Source organism: Enhydra lutris, unplaced genomic scaffold (genome assembly GCF_002288905.1).
Source record: "Enhydra lutris kenyoni isolate GAN:26980312 unplaced genomic scaffold, ASM228890v2 scaffoldscaffold8, whole genome shotgun sequence".
NCBI classification, from domain to species: Eukaryota; Metazoa; Chordata; class Mammalia; order Carnivora; family Mustelidae; genus Enhydra; species Enhydra lutris.
Genome location: NW_019154092.1, coordinates 35,476,092 through 35,501,166, shown reverse-complemented (window position 1 = coordinate 35,501,166; position 25,075 = coordinate 35,476,092). Strand labels below are relative to the sequence as shown.

At 38.1% G+C, this 25,075-nt stretch overlaps 1 pseudogene; it reads right to left on the bottom strand.

Annotated features, from left to right (window-relative positions):
- Positions 1–25,075, bottom strand: LOC111142415 (annotated as a pseudogene).

Below are 25,075 nucleotides of genomic sequence, written 5' to 3'. Positions count from 1 at the left end.
TCAGTTGTATATAAAATTGAACCTGCCCAAAAGCTGAGGGAGACTAGAAGTGATGAGTCCTTACCCTGGGGCATCATCATACAATTCACGCAATAGAGCAGCTACCAGCTTATAATCTTTAGGGTTTGCAAACAAGGTTTCTTCCTGAAGTTGAACTAAAAACAACTTATTATATTCTTTAGGTTGTGTAATATGTGCAGAAATGCATGGATATTGAGGAGGTTCAAAATTTGGGCTCTGCCAGTTACCAATGCAATCATCAATGATCTTGACAGCCTGGTGTCATGCCGTGAAGCCCTTTAGTTTTTCAACTTCTTTGCCTGGGTGAAGTTCACCACTTAACTTGGTAAAATAAAGTTGTTCTCATCTGTAGCAGTAATGCTTCATCCAGCAGTCCTCATGCACAATCAGAGCTCCTTCTATGACCCTCCTATTCCCAACTTTATAAAATTCCTCACTCGTGCAATGAAATCTAGCTGCAACAGCGCTATCCTTATAAAGGGAATTTTTTATACCAAAAGTATAATTAGTAAGAAAGTGCAAATTGATGATGCAACCCAGGGTGAGGGGTTTGGTCAGCTGGATATACTTGTTGCCAAAATTATTGACACCCTCACCTCCTCTGGCCCTTTCTCTCTGCCTGGGGCCAGGGTGTCTACAATTGCGAAGCACCATGAACATGCTGGTAATTGCAGGCATTGGTGGTGAGCTAAACGGGGTAGGCCCAGAAACTTTCCCTGTGCTGGGAGTGGTATTCTGCATTCTTCTCAGCAGTAGCCACCTTCATTAATATAAGGACATCAGTAATGTTTGATTATAGCGGATGCTTATCAAATATTTATTGATTTATTGATTTATTGATGGACTTTTGCTTGACCCAGTAACCGAGGTCAAAATGTTGAATCAAATAGCTACTAAATGGGCATGAGCAATACATTTTTTTCTGCTAATCTGAAAGTATTTTTTTTTTCCGGATAATCCTTCCTTTTTTTCAGAGAAACAGTGAAATCTCCATACTATAGTATATGCTGTTTACTCCCTTTGGCACTTAGTGACATTCGTTTGCATTTTTAAAAAATACTTTATTTTTGAATAAGAGAGAAAGTGAGCACAAGCAGGGGGATGGCGGGCAGAGGGAGAAGCAGGTGGCAGGCAGAAGGAGAAGCAGACTCCCTGCTAAGCAAGGAGCCCAACATGGGACTCCATCCCAGGACCCTACCATCATGACCTGAGCCAAAGGCAGCCACTTAACCAGCCAAGCCACCCAGGTGTCCCTTGTTTTCATTTTTTTAAAAAGATTTTATTTATTTATTTGAGAGAGAGAGAGAGACAGAATGAGAGAACATGAGAGGGGAGGTCAGAAGGAGAAGCAGACTCCCCATGGAGCTGGGAGACTGACGCAGGACTTGATCCCAGGACTCCGAGCCAAAGGCAGTTGCCCAAACAACTGAGCCACCCAGGTGCCCCTTGTTTTCATTTTTTTTAAAAATTATTTTTTGTGGTTGTGTTTATCTTGTGTCTCCAGGTGGATAGCAAACTCTTAGAAGGTGGGAAAGTTATATTTTTGGTAGTTCCTCAACATCTAGCAAAATACTATAAACATATATTAAGTTCAAATATTTGTAGAATTAAATAAATATACATCTAAAAGAAAATAATTTTACATTGGTGTGGCTTATGATAGGAGTTTGTATTGATAGGAATAAGGATTTCACTTTACTGAATATTTACTTTTAGGTATTCTGCTAAGTGCTTTACTTATGAGGTCTTTTAATTCTCTTAACATTATGAAGTAGCTGCCTTCATCCCTTACTTTACAGAGTGGAGCTCAGAAGAGTCAAATGACTTTCTCAGGGTCACACTGTTAGGCATGTTAAAAGTGAGATTCAAAGATACTGGGCACATACACTATTCCTTTTCTTAAATAAGAAGTAGGTGGGATTCTAAGTTTACATTCTCTATTTCCCATGTGGGGAACTCATAGGAAAGACACCACTAGCATTAGACCCTAGCTGAAAAGATCAAAGAAAACTAGAACTCTCTTGGGAAAGCCTGTGAAGACATTTTATTTTCCTCAGGTTATTTATTTATTTATTTATTTATTTTTAAAATCTGGGTTACATATGACCAGTTCCTATGGGCTTTGGGTGTTTACAAAGCCTTTGAAGCCAAGACACAGCTTCCAAATGACATTACATTAATGTTATAACAAAATGGCCATATTTCACATTAGCTAGTGAGATCAGGTTGAGGCTCATGCTTTGAACTCTACTTTTTAAAAAATCCTTTCCTGACTCTCTCCCTGCTTTGATCTCTTACTCTCTCTCTAGCATGTTCTGGCATTTATTACATATATATTTTTTAAGATTTTATTTATTTATTTGACAGACAGCGATCACAAGTAGGCAGAGAGGCAGGCAGAGAGAGAGGGAGGGAGAAGCAGGCTCCCTGCCGAGCAGAGAGCCCGACGCGGGGCTCCATCCCAGGACCCTGGGATCATTACCCGAGCCGAAGGCAGACTTCAACCCACTGAGCCACCCAGGCGCCCTTACATATTTGATATAGACATATACTAGACTTATATCACTAGATACATGGAGAACCCAGAAGTCAGCTTTGGTCTAGGTTGGCCTATATTCCTGTTCCATGCCCTACATAAAATACATTGCCCTCCACCAAGATTTTCAAGAGTTCAAGGGTAGGTTATGTTATTAAGGTCAGTGTCTAGCTCTAGCTTCTTGTCTTCTCTGAATTCCAGATTTTCCATCTTATGTTTTCTCCTGGTTTATTTCCACTACGGCTTTTATCCAAGCCTGGATCTTAGTCTATTTTTCTCATTTCCACAAAAATAGCAGTTTTTTTGTTTGTCTTCTGCGTTTCGCAGACTTTACGGAAAGTTTAGGGAGAAGAAGGGAGTTCTATATCCTAGCAAATCAAAATCTTAGAATCAAATATTAGGCTGTTTCTCATCAAAAGTCCTTCTCACACTTCTGTAAGTTGCTGAGCCATTCTCTCTCTTCTTCCTTCTAACTTCTCTCTGCCCCTATCCCAACAAAATCTGGTATCCACCCCTCCCTGCACTTTCTTATGTAAAAAAAAAAAAAAAAAAAAAAAAAAAAAAAAAATCCGCTCTTGTCTGTCCATATTTCCAAATTCAGGTCTTGGCCCTTCTTTGCAAAGCCGAACACTCACTACAGAGCTTTTTAATTACTAGATTCTTTTGGAGAAAGCAGGTACTTATATTTTCAGTTATTTATTTATTTTTAGTTACTTATTAATACAAATACAAATTTTCACTCCTTATTTACAGGCAAATTTCCTTAAGTGTAAGGACAGAATTTTCCTTCTTTGCTACTCCTAAAGAAAATTTAGTTCGTTTGTTCATACTTGTTTGGCTGAATAGACAGATAAGAAAGAGAAGTAGGATTAGATGTGAAGTGGGGAAGGAAACAGAAAGAGAAACAGGATGGACTCATCCCTTCACTTGTTACATGGCTGAGCCTGGAGGCCCTATCTAAAAGTGTCCTTCATGTTTGGGTGAGGGTAACTGTAGCTTAACTCCTTTTCTGCTCAAAATGCTTCCTGCTACCTCTCTTGTTGGATTCCTATCTTTTCAGGTTAGTTTCTGTCATCCTTCCTGTTAAATGTTTCGCATTTTAGATATGAATTTCTCTTTTTCTATGAGAAAGTGGAAATCTGAAGATCCAGAATGAGAGGCCAGAGAGTCATCTGAATCAAAGTGAACTAGAAATTAAGTTTTGAAGTCAGGGTATGTAGCTGAGAATTTAAAAATGAAATAAACCAGGAAATACAAAGTGATAACCTGGGTGGAAGGAAGAGGTCAACATTATGGGCTCCAAGCAATTTTTAGATCTATTGTTTTTCATAGGTTTGTTTTGCTTTGTTTTTGGTTATGAGCTGGACAAAAGGTATTTATGTTCCAGCTGAAAGAGTACAGGGTAGGATAAGTATTGGTCACCCTTTATTTTGAAGAATATAGATGAAAAAATGTTTAGTAAAAGCAAACTATGGGGGTGCCTGGATGGCTTAGTCACTTAAGCCACTGCCTTCGGCTCCGGTCATGATCTCAGGGTCCTGGGATTGAGCCCCGAATCGGGCTCTCTGCTCAGTGGGAAGCCTGCTCTCTGCCTGCCTCTCTGCCTACTTGTGTTCTCTCTCTCTGTCAAATAAATAAATAAAATCTTAAAAAAAAAAAAAAGAAAACCATGTCCTAGAAGTTATGTGAGATTTTTACTCTTTTTAACACAAAAAATATGCATACTTATTTAAAAAGTTTAAACAGATCATATAGATTATATGTGCATGCACGTGCACACACATACACAACAGAAATATGAAGCAAAAAGTTCTTCAACTAAGTACCCTTCTTCTATCCCAATCAGTTTCCCTTATGTAGAGCCTCCACTGTGAATAACAATGTTACTATTTCTAAGACTCAGGATATTCCATTTGTTTGATGCTAGAAGGGATACATTTTTCTTTTCTGATCACTGGAGGGACTTGTCTTGTTCTTTCATGAAATAATCTTCTCAAAGTTTCCTTTACTCATGACCTGTGTTTTCAGACAACAAATGTACTCAAATTCACATCTTTGGGCAGTCCTTAATATATGAAAATTGTGCATGGTCTTCTGTGCTATTTTGTTTGTTGTGACATTGCAGGTTCTATATGGGTGGGATCAGGCTATTTCATGCCATGCTGTTTACAAAGGGAAATACTGGGATCATGGGAGGCTGTTTTACAGGTCAACCAAGCCATAGCATATAAGCGCTACTCTACTGATGTCTTATTATGAGCTACTGACATAGAATAAAAGAAGTGATTCTTTTAATGAAGATGAAATGCATGGTTCATTGAAGGAAGCAGAAATTTCACTTGCTACTTTCAAAACTGGACCATTTGGTTGAACATTTGTGTTGCTTTATTTGCTGCTTATAAAAAGATTTAGATAGGTCTTGCAAAGTCCTTACTGAATTTGGGAGTGACACTGTAGAAGAAGAAAGTTAAACAAGCAAACAAAAAACAAAATAAAACTTAAGAGACAAATTTATATCTAGAAGTCTTTGTGATTTCAAGAATGGTCAAGCAGATAACATAGTTGGTGGGGGAAGCAAGTAAACCTGAACTAAGAGACAAAGAAGAGCTAATTGTGCAGAACCCCAAGCCATAAAGCTGTTATTCAATCTCTACAGTCTTCATGTACTACTCCCTGCTTCCCTCCAAGTGGTTTGTTAATGTCTGATTGGAAGCTTTGGATATCAGTATTTCTTATATGCAATCAAGAAACTATGGATAACATAATTGCACTTTACCTCCATCCTTCCTAGAGACCAAAGAAATTGATTTATATCATATGAGTGAATTAAGTTTACTAGATGCTAAGCTTCTTCTTTTTTTTTTTTTTTAAGATTTTATTTTATTTATCTGACAGGGAGAGATAGATCACAAGTAGGCAGAGCAGCAGGCAGAGAGAGAGGGGGAAACAGTCTCCCCACTGAGCAAAGAGCCCAATGTGGAGCTCAGTCCCAGGACCCAGAGTTCATGACCTGAGCCGAAGGCAGAGGCTTTAACCCACTGAGCCACGCAGGCACCCTAGATGCTGAGCTTCTTGAGTAAGGACTTGGGCTTTATTTATTCATTTTTTTTTTAATTCACCTCACACTTAGCACAGTGATGGGCCCCAGATAGACAATAACATAAAGAAGACTGACTGACCATTTGATTAACATGGATTGAGAACTACTCAAAAGCAAGCAAATTCACATTAATCTGAGATTGTTGAGGTGGGTGCTATATGAAGTCTGTGGAAAGAGCCAAATGACCATTCAAACTCTTCTCTCATCTAAAGAGTCTACTAGTCAATCTAAATATTATGAGAAACTGTGTAATAGGAGGAAACAATCATAAAATGACCCTTTTCCAATTGCTTCAGAGACAAGCAAATTAACACTTTGTCACAGAGCCATTTATTTTAATTGTTCTCTCCTAGGTAATATCAAAAAGTCAACATGGGTAGAGGAAACAGAAAAAAACAAAACAAAACAATTTGTTCCTCATTAAATGTTAGAAAAGTCCAAGATAAACCTATTTAAAATTGATCTGATAAGCCCTGAGAACCGTGATGCACTGATGTGTTTTCCTCGGCTAATGGTCTTCAGCTAATATTTATCCATTGCTTTGAGTAACCATTAATCTCTTGTGTTGAGAAACTCCACAAATGCAATTTCTAGGGCATTTAACCTTTCCATGTCTGCTGTCTCTTGAGTTTGGGTGACTCGGTTGTGGTGTATACTCAATTTCATTTAGTTTTCTTGGGTCCCAATTGCCAAGATAATAGCACCAATTTCACTTAAAATTAGTCTTTCTTCTTCTACAACACAGCGATATGTTCCTGAGGTGTAATGAAGTTAAATTTATTTTGCCTTCCCATACTTACATTCTTATCCATTACTACCTTTTCTTCCTTGCAATGCATTCCCTGCTATTTTCTCCTCTGTAATTTGACATCAGGAATGACCACACAGGAAACAGCTGAGCAGTGTAAATGCCTTTCTAATGATCTCAAAGCTTCACCACAAGCTTAATAATATTAATATCCTTGGTTCAATCTTTAGTTGTTATATTTTTACTTTTTATTTTTTTAGTTTATTGCTGTTGAAAAATTCTCATCAGCTTAAATATGCAGCCAACTTAAGTTCACTTTTTAACCTAAGGATGTCTGTACCACCCTTTCCCTCCTCCCTCTCCTCTTTCCTTTCTCCAGTTACCCTAGGCTGGGTCTGACAAGAAAAGCTCCTGAAAAAATGACCACGGCTCTGAACAAAGCCTGTTGTTGCAGGTAATTGTTGAAATATCAAGGGTATTGCGTCCTCCATTACTTAAGCTCTCATTTGTGGTTTTCATGGTTTTGAGGAATGTTTATGGCTGACAGTCCCTTCTTTACAGCTCTATCCTTCAAGGTCCGGCTGATACTGCTGAGAATGACCGCTTGAGTGACTGATAAAATGTCAAGATGCCATTATTTCCAAGAGAGTGTTTGGGAGCAATAAGATCTGTTTCAATTTATCTCATCCACCTGAATTTAAGTCTTCAGATTTAACTTTGTTGGCTGCTACAACCAAATTGTCTCTGGGTTTTTGAGAGAACAGCCATCATGGAATGCAGAGAGGGTTATAATGATGGTCACGCCATGACATTTGTGTTGTATTTCACTGTGCACATTGGTGCAATATTTTGGACTTAATTAATACTCTCCAGGAACCTCAGTTTATGGATAGCAATAACCATATTTTAGATCATGTGAAATACTGCAACAAAAATTCAATTCATAAGGCAGATGGCAAAGCCTGGTTTGAAGAACAACAAAACAGGAAGATTTACAGTGAGTTTCAGAACTCTTCAACTGGAATCCAGCCGCTGCCAAAGCTCTGTTATTTCACTAGAGGGTAACAATCTGTGAGGGTCATTAGTGTCCTCATAAAAACCGAGATTAAAAAGTAGTCAAATGAAATGAACAGGCTTTTTCTGTGCAATAGAAGTGGAGTTGTTTAAAAAGCAAGGTTTACAAATGTTTAAAAAAAATCATTCTGTAGTCATTCGTTTTCAACCTGGAATTTACTGAAGTAATAATTTTTAATGGAATGAGAAGGATCTTGTTATAGTCTTAAGTATGCAGCATATAAGAAAACATTTCAGAAGCAGGCATCTTTTCTCTCTGTCTCTTTCCTTCAGACCTAAGAACTCAATGTGGAAGCTGTTATGATGGAGAAGAAATGCTAATGAACAGAATGCCAATAACCCCACTGCCTAGTTGCCTTGGTGTTTCTGATTTTGGCACTGCCACAAGCACCATAAAAAATAAAGTATGGTTCATATGGTTTTAATCAGATGAATCACAAAGTTCATAAATAGTTTAGATTCCTTTTAAGTTTTCTGAGACAAGCTAAGGAAGGCTACTGAGGTGGAGATTTGACCACCCACAGACTCAGCAAGCACTCTGCCTCTGCCTAAGGGCTAAAGAACATGGTACAGTGAAATACATTTTTAAAAATTATTACAGTAAGTGAAAGCCAGGCAACATCATAGGATTTTCATTATTTCAGTATGGACTTCTATGATTGCTTTTGTGTGTGTATGTGTGTGCACGCATGGAATTTGGAGCAGTTATTCACGTTGCTATTTTTTCTATTTTAAAAATCACAATTCTGTTTAGTTATAATAAAATTTAGTAGAAGGGGAGGTGAAAGTGGGATAGAACAATGATTTAAATTTCTACTTTTGGAGGCCAGAGATTTTGGATGAATCTGAAAAGTATAGACATTAAGTAGTTATACATAAGACAGCCAGAAATTTCTTAGGCAAGCACCTGTTGCATCTCATCAACTCTATTGCGGACCATTATACTTTTAACCACTACCCCTGACCAACTGGCCAAGGCAATACAAGTACCTTTTGGAGAGTCAGATATTCAGATGTTATTCCTATAAAACTGCTATTTGATGTGTGTACCCTAGACCAGAGCGCCCCCTTGATGTATACCTTGCCAACACTGAAATACTGTGAATGTGATATAGGTGTGCCAAGATATTGATCCCACCTTCTTGGTGGTCAACCAGCCTGAGGTGCCCCCAGATGATTGCTTTTAGCTATGATCGGCCTTTACAGATAATCCCATTGTTTCATAAAAATGTGTTCACTTTCGATGTTGTCATCACATATACATAGTTGGCAAGTGCTACTCTAGACCTCAGTTTCTTGTGAAATGAGGGGGATTGGACAAATTGATTCCCATGGTCCATTCCATCCCTATAATTCTGTGAGCATATATCAGCCTGCAGTTAAAATACCCAGAACTCCCTGTTCCTTTAGTCATAGTTCCCTCAGCCACAGAGGCTCATAAAAATTGAATTAAAAAACATGGAAAAATGTAGTAGAATATATTTCATGTACTGGAAATCTGCTACCTGATTTTTATTAGACTCTGTGCACAAGAGGCAATCCTTGTTTTTGTGGTTGCAAAGGAGCCCAAGGAACTATAACATGAGCTATTATTTAAAAGTACTGTTATATTAAAAGACCTGTGACATATCTCTGTGATCCATCCAGTCCTCTGCCTCTTCTATCTGATTTGTTGTTTTTGGCCTCAGTGGTTAGCTAGATGAGTTCCCAAATTCTATGCAGAGAAGGGCCTGGAAGGAGAAAAAAATAAGTATTTGCCCATTTCATTTGTCACTCTGGTGAGCACATAAGGAAAAAGAGGAAGACAATGGAACTGGCTGACCCCTACATGGTCAATAGTGGTCTCTTTCTAAGATATCAAATTTAATTATTTGTTGAAACAATGTAATAATTTTCTTCTAGATTCAGTCCAATGGAGAAAATCTTTTTGGTCTTTATTTTACTTTTAGTTGCATTTCAGAATTCCATGTCAGGTTTGCAATCATCTTCTGACATCTTCAAGATCCTGCTTATTCCCTTGGAGAGACATCATTCTTTATAGATATCATAGACAAAGACGAAATAAGATAGTATCATTTTCACTCAACAAAACTTCACTTTAGCACACAATTACTCCTGAAGTCTTTCTTGACTGATTAGAATAAAGTTGGTAATTCATTCCTTAATATATAACTCCAGCATTTTTCAATTACTGTGTTCCTTAGTGTATCTTTTTCTAAGGTAAATGACATAATACTTATGAAAGGCCTTTGCAAACCATATAACACATTACAAACATAAGATTTCATTATTATTATCATTTAGTTAATTAGAACATAAATATAATAAAATACTATATTAATTTGTTCAATATTTTTCCTCATTTGCCATCATACCAAATTCCTTTACACGTTATTTTGTAATTATGTTTTTAAGCTTTTTAAAAAAGATTTTGTTTATCTATTTGTGAGAGAGAAAGGGAGAGAGAGAGGGCTCGCACACACAAGCAGCAGGAGGGGCAAGGGGTCAAGCAGACTCCCTGCTGAGCATGGAGCCTGACTGCCTTAGGGATTGATTCCAGGACCCTGAGATCATGACCTAAGTGGAAATCAAGAGTGGGCTGCTTAACCTGAGCCACCCAGGTGCCCCACTGTTTTTTAATTATTTCATGTGTCTTTGTTTATAAATATAGTAAAGGCAAGGGCAAATTCAAGACTCTTACAAACTGCCTGGTCAAGTATTTCTGACTATGTTCTTATTGCATGCACAAGAGAAGGAAGTGTGTTCACTGCCCTTCTAACCCACAATGATACATTTAACTGAGAAGAAAGATCAACGTATATGAAACCATCTTAGAAAACATGAGAAATAATTGATAAAGTTCTAAAGTATCCTGAACATTTCATGTCATGGAAACCTGAGAAGACGTGATGACTTAGAGAGAGCTGTGAACTTGGGGGATGGATCAAGGGAGATCCCTCTTAAGTTGGTGCTGAGCTAGTCTTTAGTGGAAGAATAGGATACATATTTACAGATGGGGGAAGAGGAAATGCTTTTCTTGAAAATACCATGATATACTGTTGTTACACAAACTTCCATTCATTACATAAGAACCATGTCTTCCCAAATTGCTACATATTCATAAATTTTTTGGAAAGATTAGTAACAGTAGTGCCACCAGAATGTGAATTAAGAATCTGTTAAAGTCAACAAATACTTTCAAGCACTCACTATACATAAGGGACAGCATGTTAGGAGAAATATAAAGTTACAAATATAACAATAGAGTACCTAATCATTTTATTAATGAGCTAATAATCTAGGAGTTTAGAAATATTATTTTAATATAATGGAGAAAGTGAGGAATCAGGTAACCTGAATTTTATCTCAAAAACTTCCTTCATGTGTTGTTAGAACATGGGGAAAAGCTCTTATCTTTCTGAGGTTTTAGTTTTCCCTCTTGCAAATGCAGGAGTTGGGTTAATTAATTTTCCTTCCTATCATCACGGCCACTGCTCTTAGGCAGTTTCTTGCCATCTCTGGGATGGACTATTACCACAGACACCTCAGATGTTCTCCAGACATGCTCTCCTTTTCTCTACATTCTATATATATGCCATGAGAATAAATTATAGCTCTAATATGACCATGGCATTCTCCTCATCACTCTTAAGGCTCTCTTTAGGGTCTCTGTGGGGCATAATCCCAGTACTTTAGCATGGCACAGGAGGCTCCCTATAATCTATGCCCTTCTTCAGTTTTCTAGTCTTCTAAAATTTCTGGTTTACATCTGGTAATACTGAAATACCCATAGTTTCCCAGAAGGGCCATTTTGTCTTTCACTTCTGGGAAATTTGTTTATGCATGTGATCCCTTTTACAGGGGACATCCTTCCTTTTCTCTCCATGCTGAGCTCACTTATTTCCTGACTCCTTCCCCTCCTGCCACCCTTTCTTACTGTTTCCATGAAGTTCCACAACTACTGAGCCTCATCTTGTCTATATCTGTCCCCCACTTCAGTCAGTAATTTCTTTCAGGTTGGGCACTGTATTGTATTCATTTTTTCTTGGTACATAGAAAGCACTCAATAAATATTTTGGAATGAATGAATCCGCGAATGAAGAATATGTATTCTATATGCTATAATAGTGGAAACTCACAAAACATAGGTATGGAAAAATTATTATGAGACTAGAATGAAGATAGTGGTTCCTGTTGGCTAGAGGACTTGAGTCAGTTAAGTTCTGATGAATGAGTGAGATTTTAAAAGGCAAAAATAGGGCGGAATAGAAATCTAAGCAGTTGAAACAGAAATGAGAGCAAGCATATTTAGGGAATTTGATTTATTCTGAATCATCCCCAAACTCAGTGGTTTAAAAAATAGTTTATTGTTTTCTATCATGGTTCTGTGGGTTAACCAGGCTCTCCCAAGGAGTTTTGGTGGAGTATCTAAGGCAGTTGTCTTTAGAGAATAGCTGGGGCCAGATCATCTGAAGGCTCAACTGAACTGGCGATTCAAATGGGTGGCATTTCATTCACATGTCTGGAGCCTCAATACCTTTCAAGTGCCTATCAGAGTATCATAGACTTCTTATACAGGCTGCGAAAGGCAAGAGTTGGAAGATGCCATTTCAGTTAAGGATTATGCCAGGAGGGGTCACATCACTTTGTCCTATTCAATTAATCTAAATTGCCATAGGGTCCCTCCAGATTCAAGGAGGTGGAGAAATAGACTCCCCCTCTCATTGGGGAGGGGCAAGATCATGCTGCAGGAGAAAACAGGGATAGGAGATATTGCTGCACCCTCTTAGAAAATATTCAACCAGAGGCATTTTTTTCTGAGAATAGTAAGGGGTACGTGTAGGTCACAGAAAGGGGAATATAAGCTCTTACATAGGAAGGAAAGTTAGCCGGAGCCCAGAGAGCTTTGCATGCATAATCTCATTAAAGTTTTAATAAAAGGTGTGCCATTCTACAGTAGGCAGTTCATGCGGTTTTTCATTCTGCTGGAGTAGTTGCTCTCTTTCAACCCTCTTGAAACTTTTTGTTTTAATATGGGTTTGTTCTACATTGACCTATTTTGCTGAAATTGTTTACCTTATAATAGGATATCAAGATGTCTCTTTATTTTTTATTTTTAACACAGTCATTCATCTTGAGACAAAATGGAAGCTGAGCAAACTTATCAAATAGTAATATCTTCTGTATATTTGATATTTTTCAGTGAAATTTAGTACACATATAGGGGTTGTAGAAATAACAGATTGCATTGGGGGATGGCTACAGTTCATGGAACTGCTAGGGTAGCTGTCTCTGAAAACCTTCCAAAAAATTGTTTGCAGGAATTGATGCCCTGGGAGAAGCTAATGTACTGGCAGAGGGAATAAAATTTTAAGAAAACTATGTAGTGATTTGGTTGATGACATAGCCAGACTATATAAATTTAGACACAACTGCCATTTTAGTGAAAACAGGTTTTGGGTTTGTTCCCCCCCACCCCCCACCCCCCCCACCCCCCGCTGCCAAAGTTTCTAAATAATTTTATCTCTACTTCAGGGTACGTAGATAGGTATAGCTTCTGGGTCCAAGAAATCTTAGGAAGAGTTTCAAAAAGCCTGAGCACTGTAAGTAACAGCCCATCTGTCCCCTAATTTTAGAGTATTTTTTTAAAAAAAGAAACATCTCTTTCATTTTTATGCCCACCTCTAAACTGTAATACCAATGATTCAGCAGGCTATCCTGGTAGATGATAAACAAATGTTACCTGCCAATTTCCTGTTCTATTGTCTCATGTACCCACACAAGTAATGGTAGAACCACAGAAAATGCTATCCCTATGCTGAACTTTAGTGCTGTGTCAATAAGCACACTGACTTTCTAGGAAATAGTCCTATGAAAATCATTAATGCTTCCATAATGTGAAAAAATTTTTTTAAAGATGTTCACTGCATGAGAGTGTTTTTCTGTGAGGACTCTGCTCTTAGAAGAATCAATTTCTCCTGTGCACATGGCTTGGGTTTTATCTTCCAAACATTAAGTGATGTGACTGCTAGCTTCCCTTTTTCATTGTAGTTCTCTTGGAAGCTTGGAGACAAATTTGTGTTCTATTTCCAGTAAGTGCATTGTATTAAACTATGTATACTTTTTGAATTCTACTTTAAATCCATCTAGGGACAACCAGGTACAAAACAAATAATCAATCACATTGTGAATTTATCTCAAGTCGACTGAACCAGGATTCATTTGCCATAACAGTTTTTAACCCTACATGTGGACGTCAAACTCACAGTCTTGGAAATTAGGAAGTGGCAATCCCCCTCCTTGATTCATGTAAGTTCATTCAACTTTCAAGTGAAACAAAATAGAAATGTTTGGTTAGCCTTCACCCTAATAATGTGTGGTGATGGTGATGGTTTAGGAAAATAGCCATTGTTTGAAAAATTGTATGGGAATGTAATTCGAGTTTCTGGCTTTTCCACATGGGTACTTTACTGCCAAACTGACTTCAGTTGGTAAATATTATAGAAAGCTGAATCTAGCAGGGGCTCTGAATTACTTTTCTGTTCATTGACAGAATGTCTACACTAACCCCATGTTTTTTATGGATTGTCTCACATATCTCCCCTGCTGAGGCTGTCAGGGAAATCTGTGAGATGCAAGACCAAGAATGGTATCTTCTGCTAAATATGTGCCAAAGGAAGCAGGGGGAGTTTTGAAGCACATTTATTTAATTTTTGCTCCATTAACAGAGGTAAGTGAGGAAAAAGTCCAGATTAAAGAGAACAGACCCTCTAAATAAAATAGCCAAACTTGGATACCAAAATATAGTACTCATTCCCAAGTTGTTTAACCTATGGTTTTATGCACGTTGTAAAAACAACAAATAACAATTTATGATGGAAATAAAGCACAAGATCTGTGGTTCACTACCACCCAAACAGTGATGACACTGACTCTCAATCTCTCTGACTTTGGATTCAGAATATAGTGACAAATGCTACCCCACTGTCTGTCAGAAATAAATTTCTGGATTAAATCAACTGGGCTTCAACTCAATCTAGATAAAATTGTGGCAATGTTGACAGCATAAGGGCATGACTCTGAGGAACTCATCTGAAATGCATCCTTATCAAAGACGCAGGCAGTAACATCTCAGAGAACCAAGAAAATCCAAGAGAGTCTGGGTTAGTTTTCTGGATGAGCAAGTGAATACATCCCCCTCTCCACCTTAATCCTGTGTTCCATAATAGGGAACATGCACTGTTTCTCTGTGGAAATCCCTTGTGTGTGGGACATGAGTAGACCTCAATTAACTACTTAATGACTAAGCTGTAAGTGTCTATCAGGACATAACAGACATCTCAGTGGCTGATACAAACACATATAAGACACTATTCTTCCCTTTGATCTGTTTAACATCTACTTGGGAAGATGAGCTATGGACATAAGATAGAAGCAAATTAAAATAGTATTGGGAGGAAGTCTCATGGAAGTTTAAAAACAGGAGAGGAAAAACCTGGCAAGGCAATTTGAGTTATGCCTCACAGAAGAGAAAGTGGGTTTTTCTACACCCCTGCCATCTTGCCTTTGGTTCACTGATGCTGAGGGATTACTTACCTCCAAACTTCTTGTGAAATAAGCACTAAATTGTACCCTTAAAATCTGAGCCACTGGGACGCCTGGGTGGCTCAGTTGGTTGGATGACTGCCTTCAGCTCAGGTCATGATCCTGGAGTCCCGGGATCAAGTCCTGCATCGGGTTCCCAGCTCCATGGGGAGTCTGCTTCTCCCTCTGACCTTCTCCTCACTCATGCTCTCTCTCACTGCCTCTCTCTCAATAAATAAATAAAAAAATCTTTGAAAAAAAAATCTGAGCCACTTTTAGTTGGGCATTCTGTTATTTGCAGATGAAAGTGTCCTCCCTTGAATACCAGCTATTCTAGATTTAATCTCATAAGACTTTTGATGTATTCTGGCTTGTGTAGAGTCATCTTAAACATTCCCTTGGGATGTTGCCATTTTTTAAATACTTTGTTCTTTGACTCAGAGTGAAGTCTAATTCATAAAATACACTTTTACTAATTCATAAAATTCATACTAATTCATAAAATACTAATTCATAAAATACACTTTTATTGAATTATCTTCTGTGAGATAAGCCCTGTGCTGGGCACTGGAAATTTAAAGATTAATGAGATGTCCTTCCCTTCACAGAGCTCACAAGCTACTGGGTGTGGGGTGAGGTGAGAGGAGACACAGAAGAAACTTATTTTAAAGAATTGTGCTAAGTCCTGACATAAATATGAGGAATAAAAGAGAAAGAAATGGAATGGAAGGGAAATAGTGAGAATGGTTTCCCAAGAGAAAGTTTCTCCAGGGTATATTAGGAAGTCTTTTTAATGATGGGAATTGTAGACATCATGGCAGAATGGAGCCATGATTTGACAGCATCCTTTCCTCTGTTCTACAAATAATGCTTTGTGCAGGGCATATGGAAATATTTTCCTTCAACAAAGAGAGAAAGAACCTTTGGAGATGAGGAGAACCTTGAATACAAAGTTATGAGGTATAGGATTTGGTTCCATCTCTTCCATTCACTTACTCTGTGATGGTGGTGGTTACTTCTGTTCTTAGGCTCTTCTTCTCTCACTTTTTTTTTTTAAGATTTTATTTATTTATGTGAAAGAGAGAGAGAGAGAAAGAGAGAGCGTGAGCAGGGGGAGTGGTAGAGGAAGAAGCAGATTCCCTGTTGAGCAGGGAGCCAGATGTGGGGCTCAATCCCAGAACCCTGGGATCATGACCTGAGCTGAAGGCAGATGCTTAACCCACTGAGCCACCCAGGTGCCCCTTCTTCCCTCACTTCTAAAGACAAAACCATTAAGACAGCACTCAGGTGCAGGTGCAAAGCTGGCCTGAAGGAAAAGAGGGGATGCCAAAAAGGTGTTCCTAGTGACAGAAAGAGGTTCAACTGGGTATGAGTATGAGCATGAAAACTGCAAGGAGAAGAAATAAGCCAATTAAAATAATAAGAGAAAAGGCCAACAGAGTTTGCCACATGCCATGTATTTACCTAGACTCTTGACTTATATTAACAAATTTTGGCTTCACAATTATCTTTTGTGGTAGACGCCATTCATATCTCAGATGGGAAACTGAGACCCAGGGATATTAAATATCTTACCCCAAGTCACACAGTAAGTATTTTAACCTAAGCATATGGGCTGCATTGTAACCTAAGTATTTGTAACACTTTTATGCACCATGAGCCCTGGTTCACTAATACCATGAATGAAGTAAGACTGTGAATGAGACAAAAGATAAATCTCCATTACAAAATTAAGGATAGCAGAGTGAGGCAGACACTGTTTTGATGTTCTTGAACATCTAGCTTCATTTGTAATCTGTAAGCAATCTGAAGATCAAGGTAAAGTAACCACATAGAACTGTAACATGTTTAGGCTGATGAAAATAATTTGGTTACATGAAGAAAGCAATGAGTTCATTTTGGATCTCATTCTACTCTATCTTCTAAGGGTAAGGAAGTAGTCCAGGTGATGAAGGAAGATGGTAACCTGAATTAAGGTATCAGCAGGGGGATAGAGAGAAGTGGATGGGTTTGAGTTACAAAGGAAGGAAAAGCAACACAGTTACAGAGGAAGGATTTGGTGACTGGTGAGGTGGGAGGAGGGTAAAAGGAGAAAAAGAAGAAAAATTATGGATCACTGTCAGGTTTCTGATTCAGGTAAGTGGACACATGGTCTTATGTTTCATAGAGATAAAGAATACAAAAGAGGTATGTGTCTGGGGAAGTGGAATAATGAGTTCATTTTCATACTGGATTTGAGGTACCTCTAAGATGTTCAAATGGAGGTGTTCACTATTTGATTCTGGAGCTCAGGACAGCTGAGCTAAGCTGGAGATTGCAAAAATCATCAGCACACAGGAACTTCTGGAATCATGGAAATAGATTAATTTTCTCAGGTAGACAAAGTAAAATGAGAAGGGAAATGAAAACAGAACCCAAATATTGAAGTAAAATAATTTAAGCCCTTGAGGAAATGGCCAGAGAGGTAGAAGAAAAGCCAAAGAATGAGATTTCCAAGAAGCCAAGAAAAGTGAGCACAGTGTTTCAGTGGAGGAGTGAGAACAATATTTGTCGCTGCAGAGAGGACATGTACCATCACTGAGTAAAATGTCCACTGAATTTAGCCACAGAGACCACTGCTGACCTTTGGGCTAATAGATTCACTGGAGCACTGGTGTAAGGAGAGGCTGGAAGTTGAAAGGAAGTGAAGACGATGGTTGTGGACAACATTCAAGGTACTGTGTGGTGAAGTAAGAGACAGGGAGGTATCTTGATGGAACAGACTTGGGCATATTTAATGCTGATTAGAAGAGTCAGTAGCAAGGGAATTTTTAAGGATAGAAAACACAGAGGAGTATTCTGAATAATGAGAAAACAGCTGTGAAATAAATAATACTGACAAGTAAAAAAACAACTTATTTTTATATATGCCTCTGTATCTAGACATAACAAAAAAGGGAGACTTCTGTCCTGGGACTGCTTCCCTGAGTGCCCCAGAAGGACTTGTAGGAATAGTACATTACCATGCTTTAGGGAACACAGTTTCTCTCTCTGAAGAATATCAGAAAACTCTTCCCCTGGGGGAAAAGAAAACTCTTCCCCATCCCCCACCCCCCATATTCATGGTCTTCTCTATGGGAGTTAAGGAGGTTGAGAGAAACCTTCCAGAATCTAAGATGAGTGCAGGTAAGAAAAAAATCAATATGAGCAGGGGTGCCTGGGTGATTCAGTCAGTTAAGCATCTGACTTTGGCTCAGGCTGTGATCTAGGGGTCCTGGGATCCAGCCCCATGTTGGTCTCCCTGCTCAGTGGGGAGTCTGCTTCTCCCTCTCCTTCTGCCCCTCCCCACAGCTTGTGCTTTCTCTCTCTCTCTCTCTCTCTCAAATGAATAAATAAAAATCTTAAAAAAATCAATATGAGCAAAGCTAGTTTATTAGCAGAGCTGACTAAAACAATAAACAAGGAAAGGGGATGTGTAAAACTATCAAGTTTAATGAGTCTGGTCAGGCAAACCTTGGGTCTGTGAGGTAAAGCGTAAATTGTGTTTCTTTGGCAACCAGAAGATATTCCAGTGGGCTGTGTATGTAAAGATGGCTTGGGGGGAAAACAAATAAAAGAAAAACAAACAAAAACAATCCCACAGGCCCTGGGATGGAACACTAACTCCTGAGCAGCTGTAATATCTCTATTTTTAAGAGAAGAGTGCTAATCTCCTCCTTTTCCCTCACTTACTCATTCAAACCAACATTTAATCTGGCCCCCTACTGCACTGTGTTGGGTTCTGAGGACTCAAAAATTAATAAAGCCCCATCCTTATTTTTATGGGGTCACAGTTTCTGGGGAAAGTCAGACATAAAGATAGTCCCTTTGCAATTTGGTAACTGCTGTATGTAAAAAATATATGCAGAAGGATAGGAAGGGTGCCTAATTAGGAAGGGTGCCTAATTGTTCCTGGGCTAAGGAAAAAATTCAATGGGAGGCAAAAGATCTTCCCCTTATTCCCCTTCCCCCTATTTTGAAACTATAGAAACAAATGAGTCTATTTGAGACATGCTTTTTCATAAAGGCGCTTTTTCCATACTTAAAAATACCTATATATTTTTTATCTCCATGAGGAACTTCTTACCCCATTTATACTTGCTAAGCATGTTGGCATGAACGTGTTTATTAAAGGACCACAGAAATCCATTGCTGGATGAGACCTGAGCAGTCATTCTAACCTCTGTACTATTAACTGAAAAGAGTCTGTCATTATTCAAACTGTTATCATCCATATAAATGAGCCATTATGAAACTACTCCGAAATGGTTACTTCAATTATTGTATAGTGTTTTCTTACAGACACATGTATTTGTATGGTTACTGAAGTAAAAATACAATAAAATATTTTTCTATGTCTGTTTAACATTGATTTAGATTTTTTCCATATTATTATGGTTTGTATAATTTCCACTAGAATGGCTGCATGGTAGTCTATTGTCTTGATCTACCTTAAGTTACTAAAAAATTCCTGTAATTTTGGATTTGTACAACCACTTCACTTTATAGATAGAGAAACTGAGGCTGGTTAAGGTGCTTCATGCTTTAGGTCTCTATGAGTACTTTCTTTATACCATGTTGTCACTTTCATATACAAGATGAAAGTTTTAGCTGGTTCAAAATTATTGGCAAAAAGTCCTGTGAGGTTGGTTTCCTTAATGCTGGGGTGTCATTTGGTATTTGTAAAAGATCAAGTCATAATGCAACACAGGTATCTGCTGAAAATTGAGGAGACTGGTCAACAGACCAGGGAATATGGGTCACTTTTTCCTCTGATCCAACAGTAGCTTCTTTTGCCATATTGGACAGATTCCATAGAGATCCTGTATTCTCATATATGCATGTTAATGGACAACATGAGCTTGCCTCATGCCTCAAGTACTTAAAGCAGTAGCAGATTTCTAAAAAGCTGGGATAAATAGGGATAAGACTGAAAAGCTGTTTTAGGAGGGCATGTCATGGAGGAAGAGAACACTACTATGGGGGGAATGGAGGGTGCTGGAAACTTAGATATGGAGTTACTTAAGGGAGGCCCCAATCAGACCCCAGCTAGTAGAATGTTGGTATTGGAAGGGACATTAGAGACAATTTTCATTTCATCAAATGCCTAATTTGATGACAGGGGTTGAGCTAAAACTCAGATACCATAATGTCAAGTTGAGCGCAGTGTTACCTCAAAGGATGAATAATACCAGTGACAAACTTTTCCTCCTTTAATTACTAAGGACTTTCATATACAATTTTAATTTCTTTAAATTTAAGTTGCTGTACTTCTAATTCCAGATGCTGGAAGAATGCTTACGGTCTTCTTCCATTTATTGGAGACAGAGAATCCAAACTGAAGAGTCCATGATTATTGTCTTCAGCTTTGCTTCAATATGTTTCAAAATACATGTTTTGAAGTGTTGATCAGTTAAATAGTCTAGTGGTACTCTCATTCAGTAACACCTTTCTAAATCCTACTTCTGAAAATGCTGAGCTAATTGGGTCAGGTTTGAAGGAATGTGCAGATAAAAGTTAGAAGCAGGAGGAAAAGGAGTAGGAAAAGTTCCCCTTCTACCATCCCAAAGGATGTGTGCAAGTAAACAAGAGAATCATAAAATTGTACTTTTAGAATTACTATCAGAAAGCATTTTATAGATTGAAAAACTGAATCTTAGACTTGTTTGGGTTTCAAGAGCTTATCAACAGCAACATAAATCCATGCTTTCTTTTTGACTCCAATCTAGTGCTTTTTGTCAACTAATGAAATAATTATTGTTACTATTATTGCCATGTGAAGTAGGATGAATATCACTGTGTCCAAAAGCAGGAAACATTACTATCCTTATGACTTCACCAATTTGGATTGCATTGGGAGAAATACAAAACAGGGCTTGATTCTGCATTCAGCTGGTGAGTCTGAGAGAAGCTAATAGAAGGCTGATTTGGAAGAAGTGGACCTTGAGGAGGTAGGACCTGCGTTAATCCCTAAAGGACAGGATTTGAACTGGCAGGTGGTAGTTGAGGGAGTGCATTTCAGGCAATATATATTAGCATTGCCACAGGAAGAACGGGTGACTACAGAGAACATTCACTGCATTCTTTACAATAGTTTTAATATTCTCATTTTAATCCATGTGAATAACTTTGGGCAAGTTACTTAGCCACTCTTGTCCTCTTTTTCTTTAGCAGCAAGGAGGGAATAACAAAGCAGGGCTGCATTACAGGGAAACCAGGAGGCATCGTGAATATGAAGCATTATAAAAGGTTTTATTCACATAAAGGGGAAGGAGAATATGCTCCACAAAATCCTACAGCCAGAATTTCAAAGCATCATTGTTGCCTAATGATGGTTTTAGCTTTGCCCTCAGTGAATATATAGTTGGAGTTTCGCAACTAAAAAATATCTTTGTTATGTTTTGCCTGGATCAAAGCACACATAAAGCCTGATCAAATGGAAAAAAAGGCACAAGATACAGGCGAGCGCCTCAGCATGACAAAGAGCGGCCCTCAGGTTTTTGCTAATGCCCTACCCAGTTGAAATGTTCCGAAACCTTTGTAAGCAAAGACTGAAAATCCAACAAAATTACCATATATGTATTTTATCCAAAACAGTTGCTCACGTATTACTGGAGATCAGTTACCACAGATAGAAGGACCTGAACTGTTCTCTCCAACAGGGTGTGAGGCTATGCCCCCAAAGAAGAAATATCTGTTAGAAGAAAAGTCAAACTAGAAAAACTCAGAAGACTGTACGAGAGGGTGAAGATAAGGAAATTGGTTTAAATAAAAATGAATCAGTGTAACAAAATCCAGATTTTTCAGTCTTAGGTACACAGTGGACTCCTTAAGATAAGAAAGTTTTATAAAGAGAAGTATTTTATGAGTAATTTATCAATTGTTTGCCTATAAATGAGATTTTAAAATGAGAACCAGAGAAACTTTTCTTAGAATGAGTGAAGTTGGTGTTTCTGTTAACACTGGGTCCAGGGACAGCTTGTTTTCCTAAGCTATAGTTTCTAATGGCACCCATACACACTGAAGTTATTTTTTATCATGATTTGAGACAGAAGTGAAAGGAGTTGTTACCATTCGCTCTGTAAATTCCAACTAAACCTGGCAGAATCATACTGTGATGCATACTTCTAGCAGTATTTAGCATCTTATCTTCTTTAAAAAACTAATAAATGTCTGGTTCTTATCTTTGTCTTCCTGAAGCTTCTCTTTACCTTTCTCAACAATTCTATTAAGATCTTCTGGTGTCATCACATTTCTTTTTTCCTGCTCAAAGGACAATGCTTTGGGGTCCTGAGGTCTCTTTGCTACTTATGGGTTGCGTATAATAGGACAGATGGAAAAGTAGGAAATTCAGTTTAGAAAAGATACATGGTTCTTGAGCTTAACACAAAAAACAAAATGAAACCCACCTAATTTGTCTATTTCTTTTCTCACTGCAATGACTATTTATATAATAAAATTCAACTGTACTATAAGCTTTTGAGGAAAATTTTCTTATGCTTTCATTTTACTTCTATCCCACACCTCAATATTTAGGATAAAGTCTTATGCTTAGGAAAAGCTCAATAAATATAGATTGAATGATTACTTACTAATTGACTGTTTTGTCAATATGCCATTGATATTGTTTGACTTCTCAGAATATTTAAGGGTTTTCAATGGAGACACTGGGAGGGAGACTTTCACAGACCATGCAGTATCCGTCTTCATCTCTCTTATACTGATTAACTTCATTTCTGCTCAGTGCTTCCTGTAGGTAGATGCTTCCTTTATGTTTATTGAATAAAAAATAGTTTCTGTTGTTGAACTATAGCTCCTCAATTAAGTTCTGAGAACTTGTACCACCAGATTAAATTTAAAAACAACACCAAATTGTTGCTATATGACCTGGCCTTTCAGTATTGAGAATCTAATATAATAATAGAAGGTTATTTCCTTCAGGGTGTATTATCTCTCTAACCAGATGCTCATTGTTACATGCGTGACAAGCTCCTTAGAGCAAAAAGGTTCTCCCTTATGTGGATGGAGGAAAAAAATGAAAACCACTTACCTGGTCAACATTATTTCATAGGGTGCTGAGGAATAAATCAGCTTGGCATGACCTTCATTGAAATTTCAGATTTATTTACAGAGGTTTGTGCTGATCGCTTTATCTACTGGAGGCTCGGTTTCCCCTTGGTGACTCATAAGTAATGTGGTCCACGCAAACCCGTGTAAATAGAGCTAATATTTCAAGGGAGATCATGCTATATACTCTTCCCCTGAGAATAGATGACGGCTGACTGCTGGGCTGATGTGAAATTTATCTTTGTGAAGAAGAGGGAATGTGTGGCCTAGAGGGCAGTATCCAGGGTTTATGAATCCTAAGAGGGGCTGAGATATACTGGGTCCAAGTGTTTGTGTTGTGTGCTTCTACTTATGGACAAAGATTAACAAAGGAATACAAAATAACTCACTCAACTCAAGTCTTCAAGAATCTACAAAGTCACCATTGATTTTTCTCACTTTATTTGTATACATTTTTCCCTTTGAACCACTAAATCCAGTGGCCTCCAAAGAAGAGTCTGGACCCACTAGTAAAGAGATCTGTGAGCTGGTTGCCTCTATCAATTGCATTTCTTTTACTTCATTTTACTTTCAGTCTCTCACCACATCTCTTTCTCTGCCTTCTAATGTATTTTGCTGGGATTTGTTGAACACAGTAGCTCATTTTCCCCACTTGTACTTAGGTCTCTACAATCTCCAGCCCTCCTAATTTACCACTCAGACACTTCCCCAAACATATGGAGATTCACTACAAGGTGAATGTAAGGCTTTTGGAAAATGAAGGCAAGCTTCTCTTCATAAAAGGTTTATGTAAAATATAAAATTCCGTGCTCTAGGATTTCTTGCTTTATGTGATTGTATTAAGCTTTATAAATGTTATCGATTAAGATGTCTAGGAGAAAGTCAGATAATTGTATTAGAATTAATCAAGAAATATATATTAAGGGCATTCTATGACCTGAGTATGTTGCTGCTTGCTATGAGAGATAAGGATCTCATGTAGCTTACAATGTGTTTGGGTAAACAAGACTAACACTCAGCAAAGAAAAATACTGAAAAACACAAGACTGTATAGAATTTCCTGTGTGGTATGGACTTAAGTGACATTCTAAATACATATGTGGTCATGCCACTCTCTTTAAAATAATCTCGAGGGATAAAGTCCAGACCCCTTTACAGTTCTTGGATCCCTAAGAGCTTTGCAACCTGGCCCCAACTCACCCAGCCATGTCTCCATGCCAAGAAACTCTGTGTTCCAGTTTCACTAAACACACCTAAACCACGATTATGTTTATTCAGGGATGAAGAAGCTAAAGGTAAATAACTTATATAAGATCACAAGGCATATTAATTACAGTTACTTGACACATATGGTCCTTTCCAAATGTATTACCTTATTGCCTTTATCTTCCTTCGGTTTGGAATATCTTCCACCATTATCTCCAACTAGCAAATATCAGTGTCTCAAATCATCCCAGAGCTGAATGAGTTATTTCTTCTCCTTAGCTCATATAGCAGTTGCTTCTACTTCACTGCATTTTAAGTTACCTCTTTAACATTCTCCCCCACTAGACCATGAGCTTTTTGAGGGCAAATACTGTGTTTGATTCACTCTGGATTCCCCAGTGCCTAGCACCAGAATGTTTTATGGGTGTTTTAAGGGTGAGTATATTCTCAGAAAGTGGCAGCATGTTCTCCTAAATGAGTAGGGAGTGCAGCCACCTCATGAGGTCTGAGAGCTACTAAATAGAACCTTCACATTAAAATATTAAAATATCCCCCTTCATCCTGTCTCTGTAACAAGAGAATCCATGTTAACCCTTGGGGTTAAGGTTGCTGTGGTCCTGATCCAGTGACCTAGGGCACATTACTTACCCTTACTTTTATCATAGTATCTTGTATTGCCATTATCTGCATCATTTTCGGCAACTGCAGCAACAAGGCACAT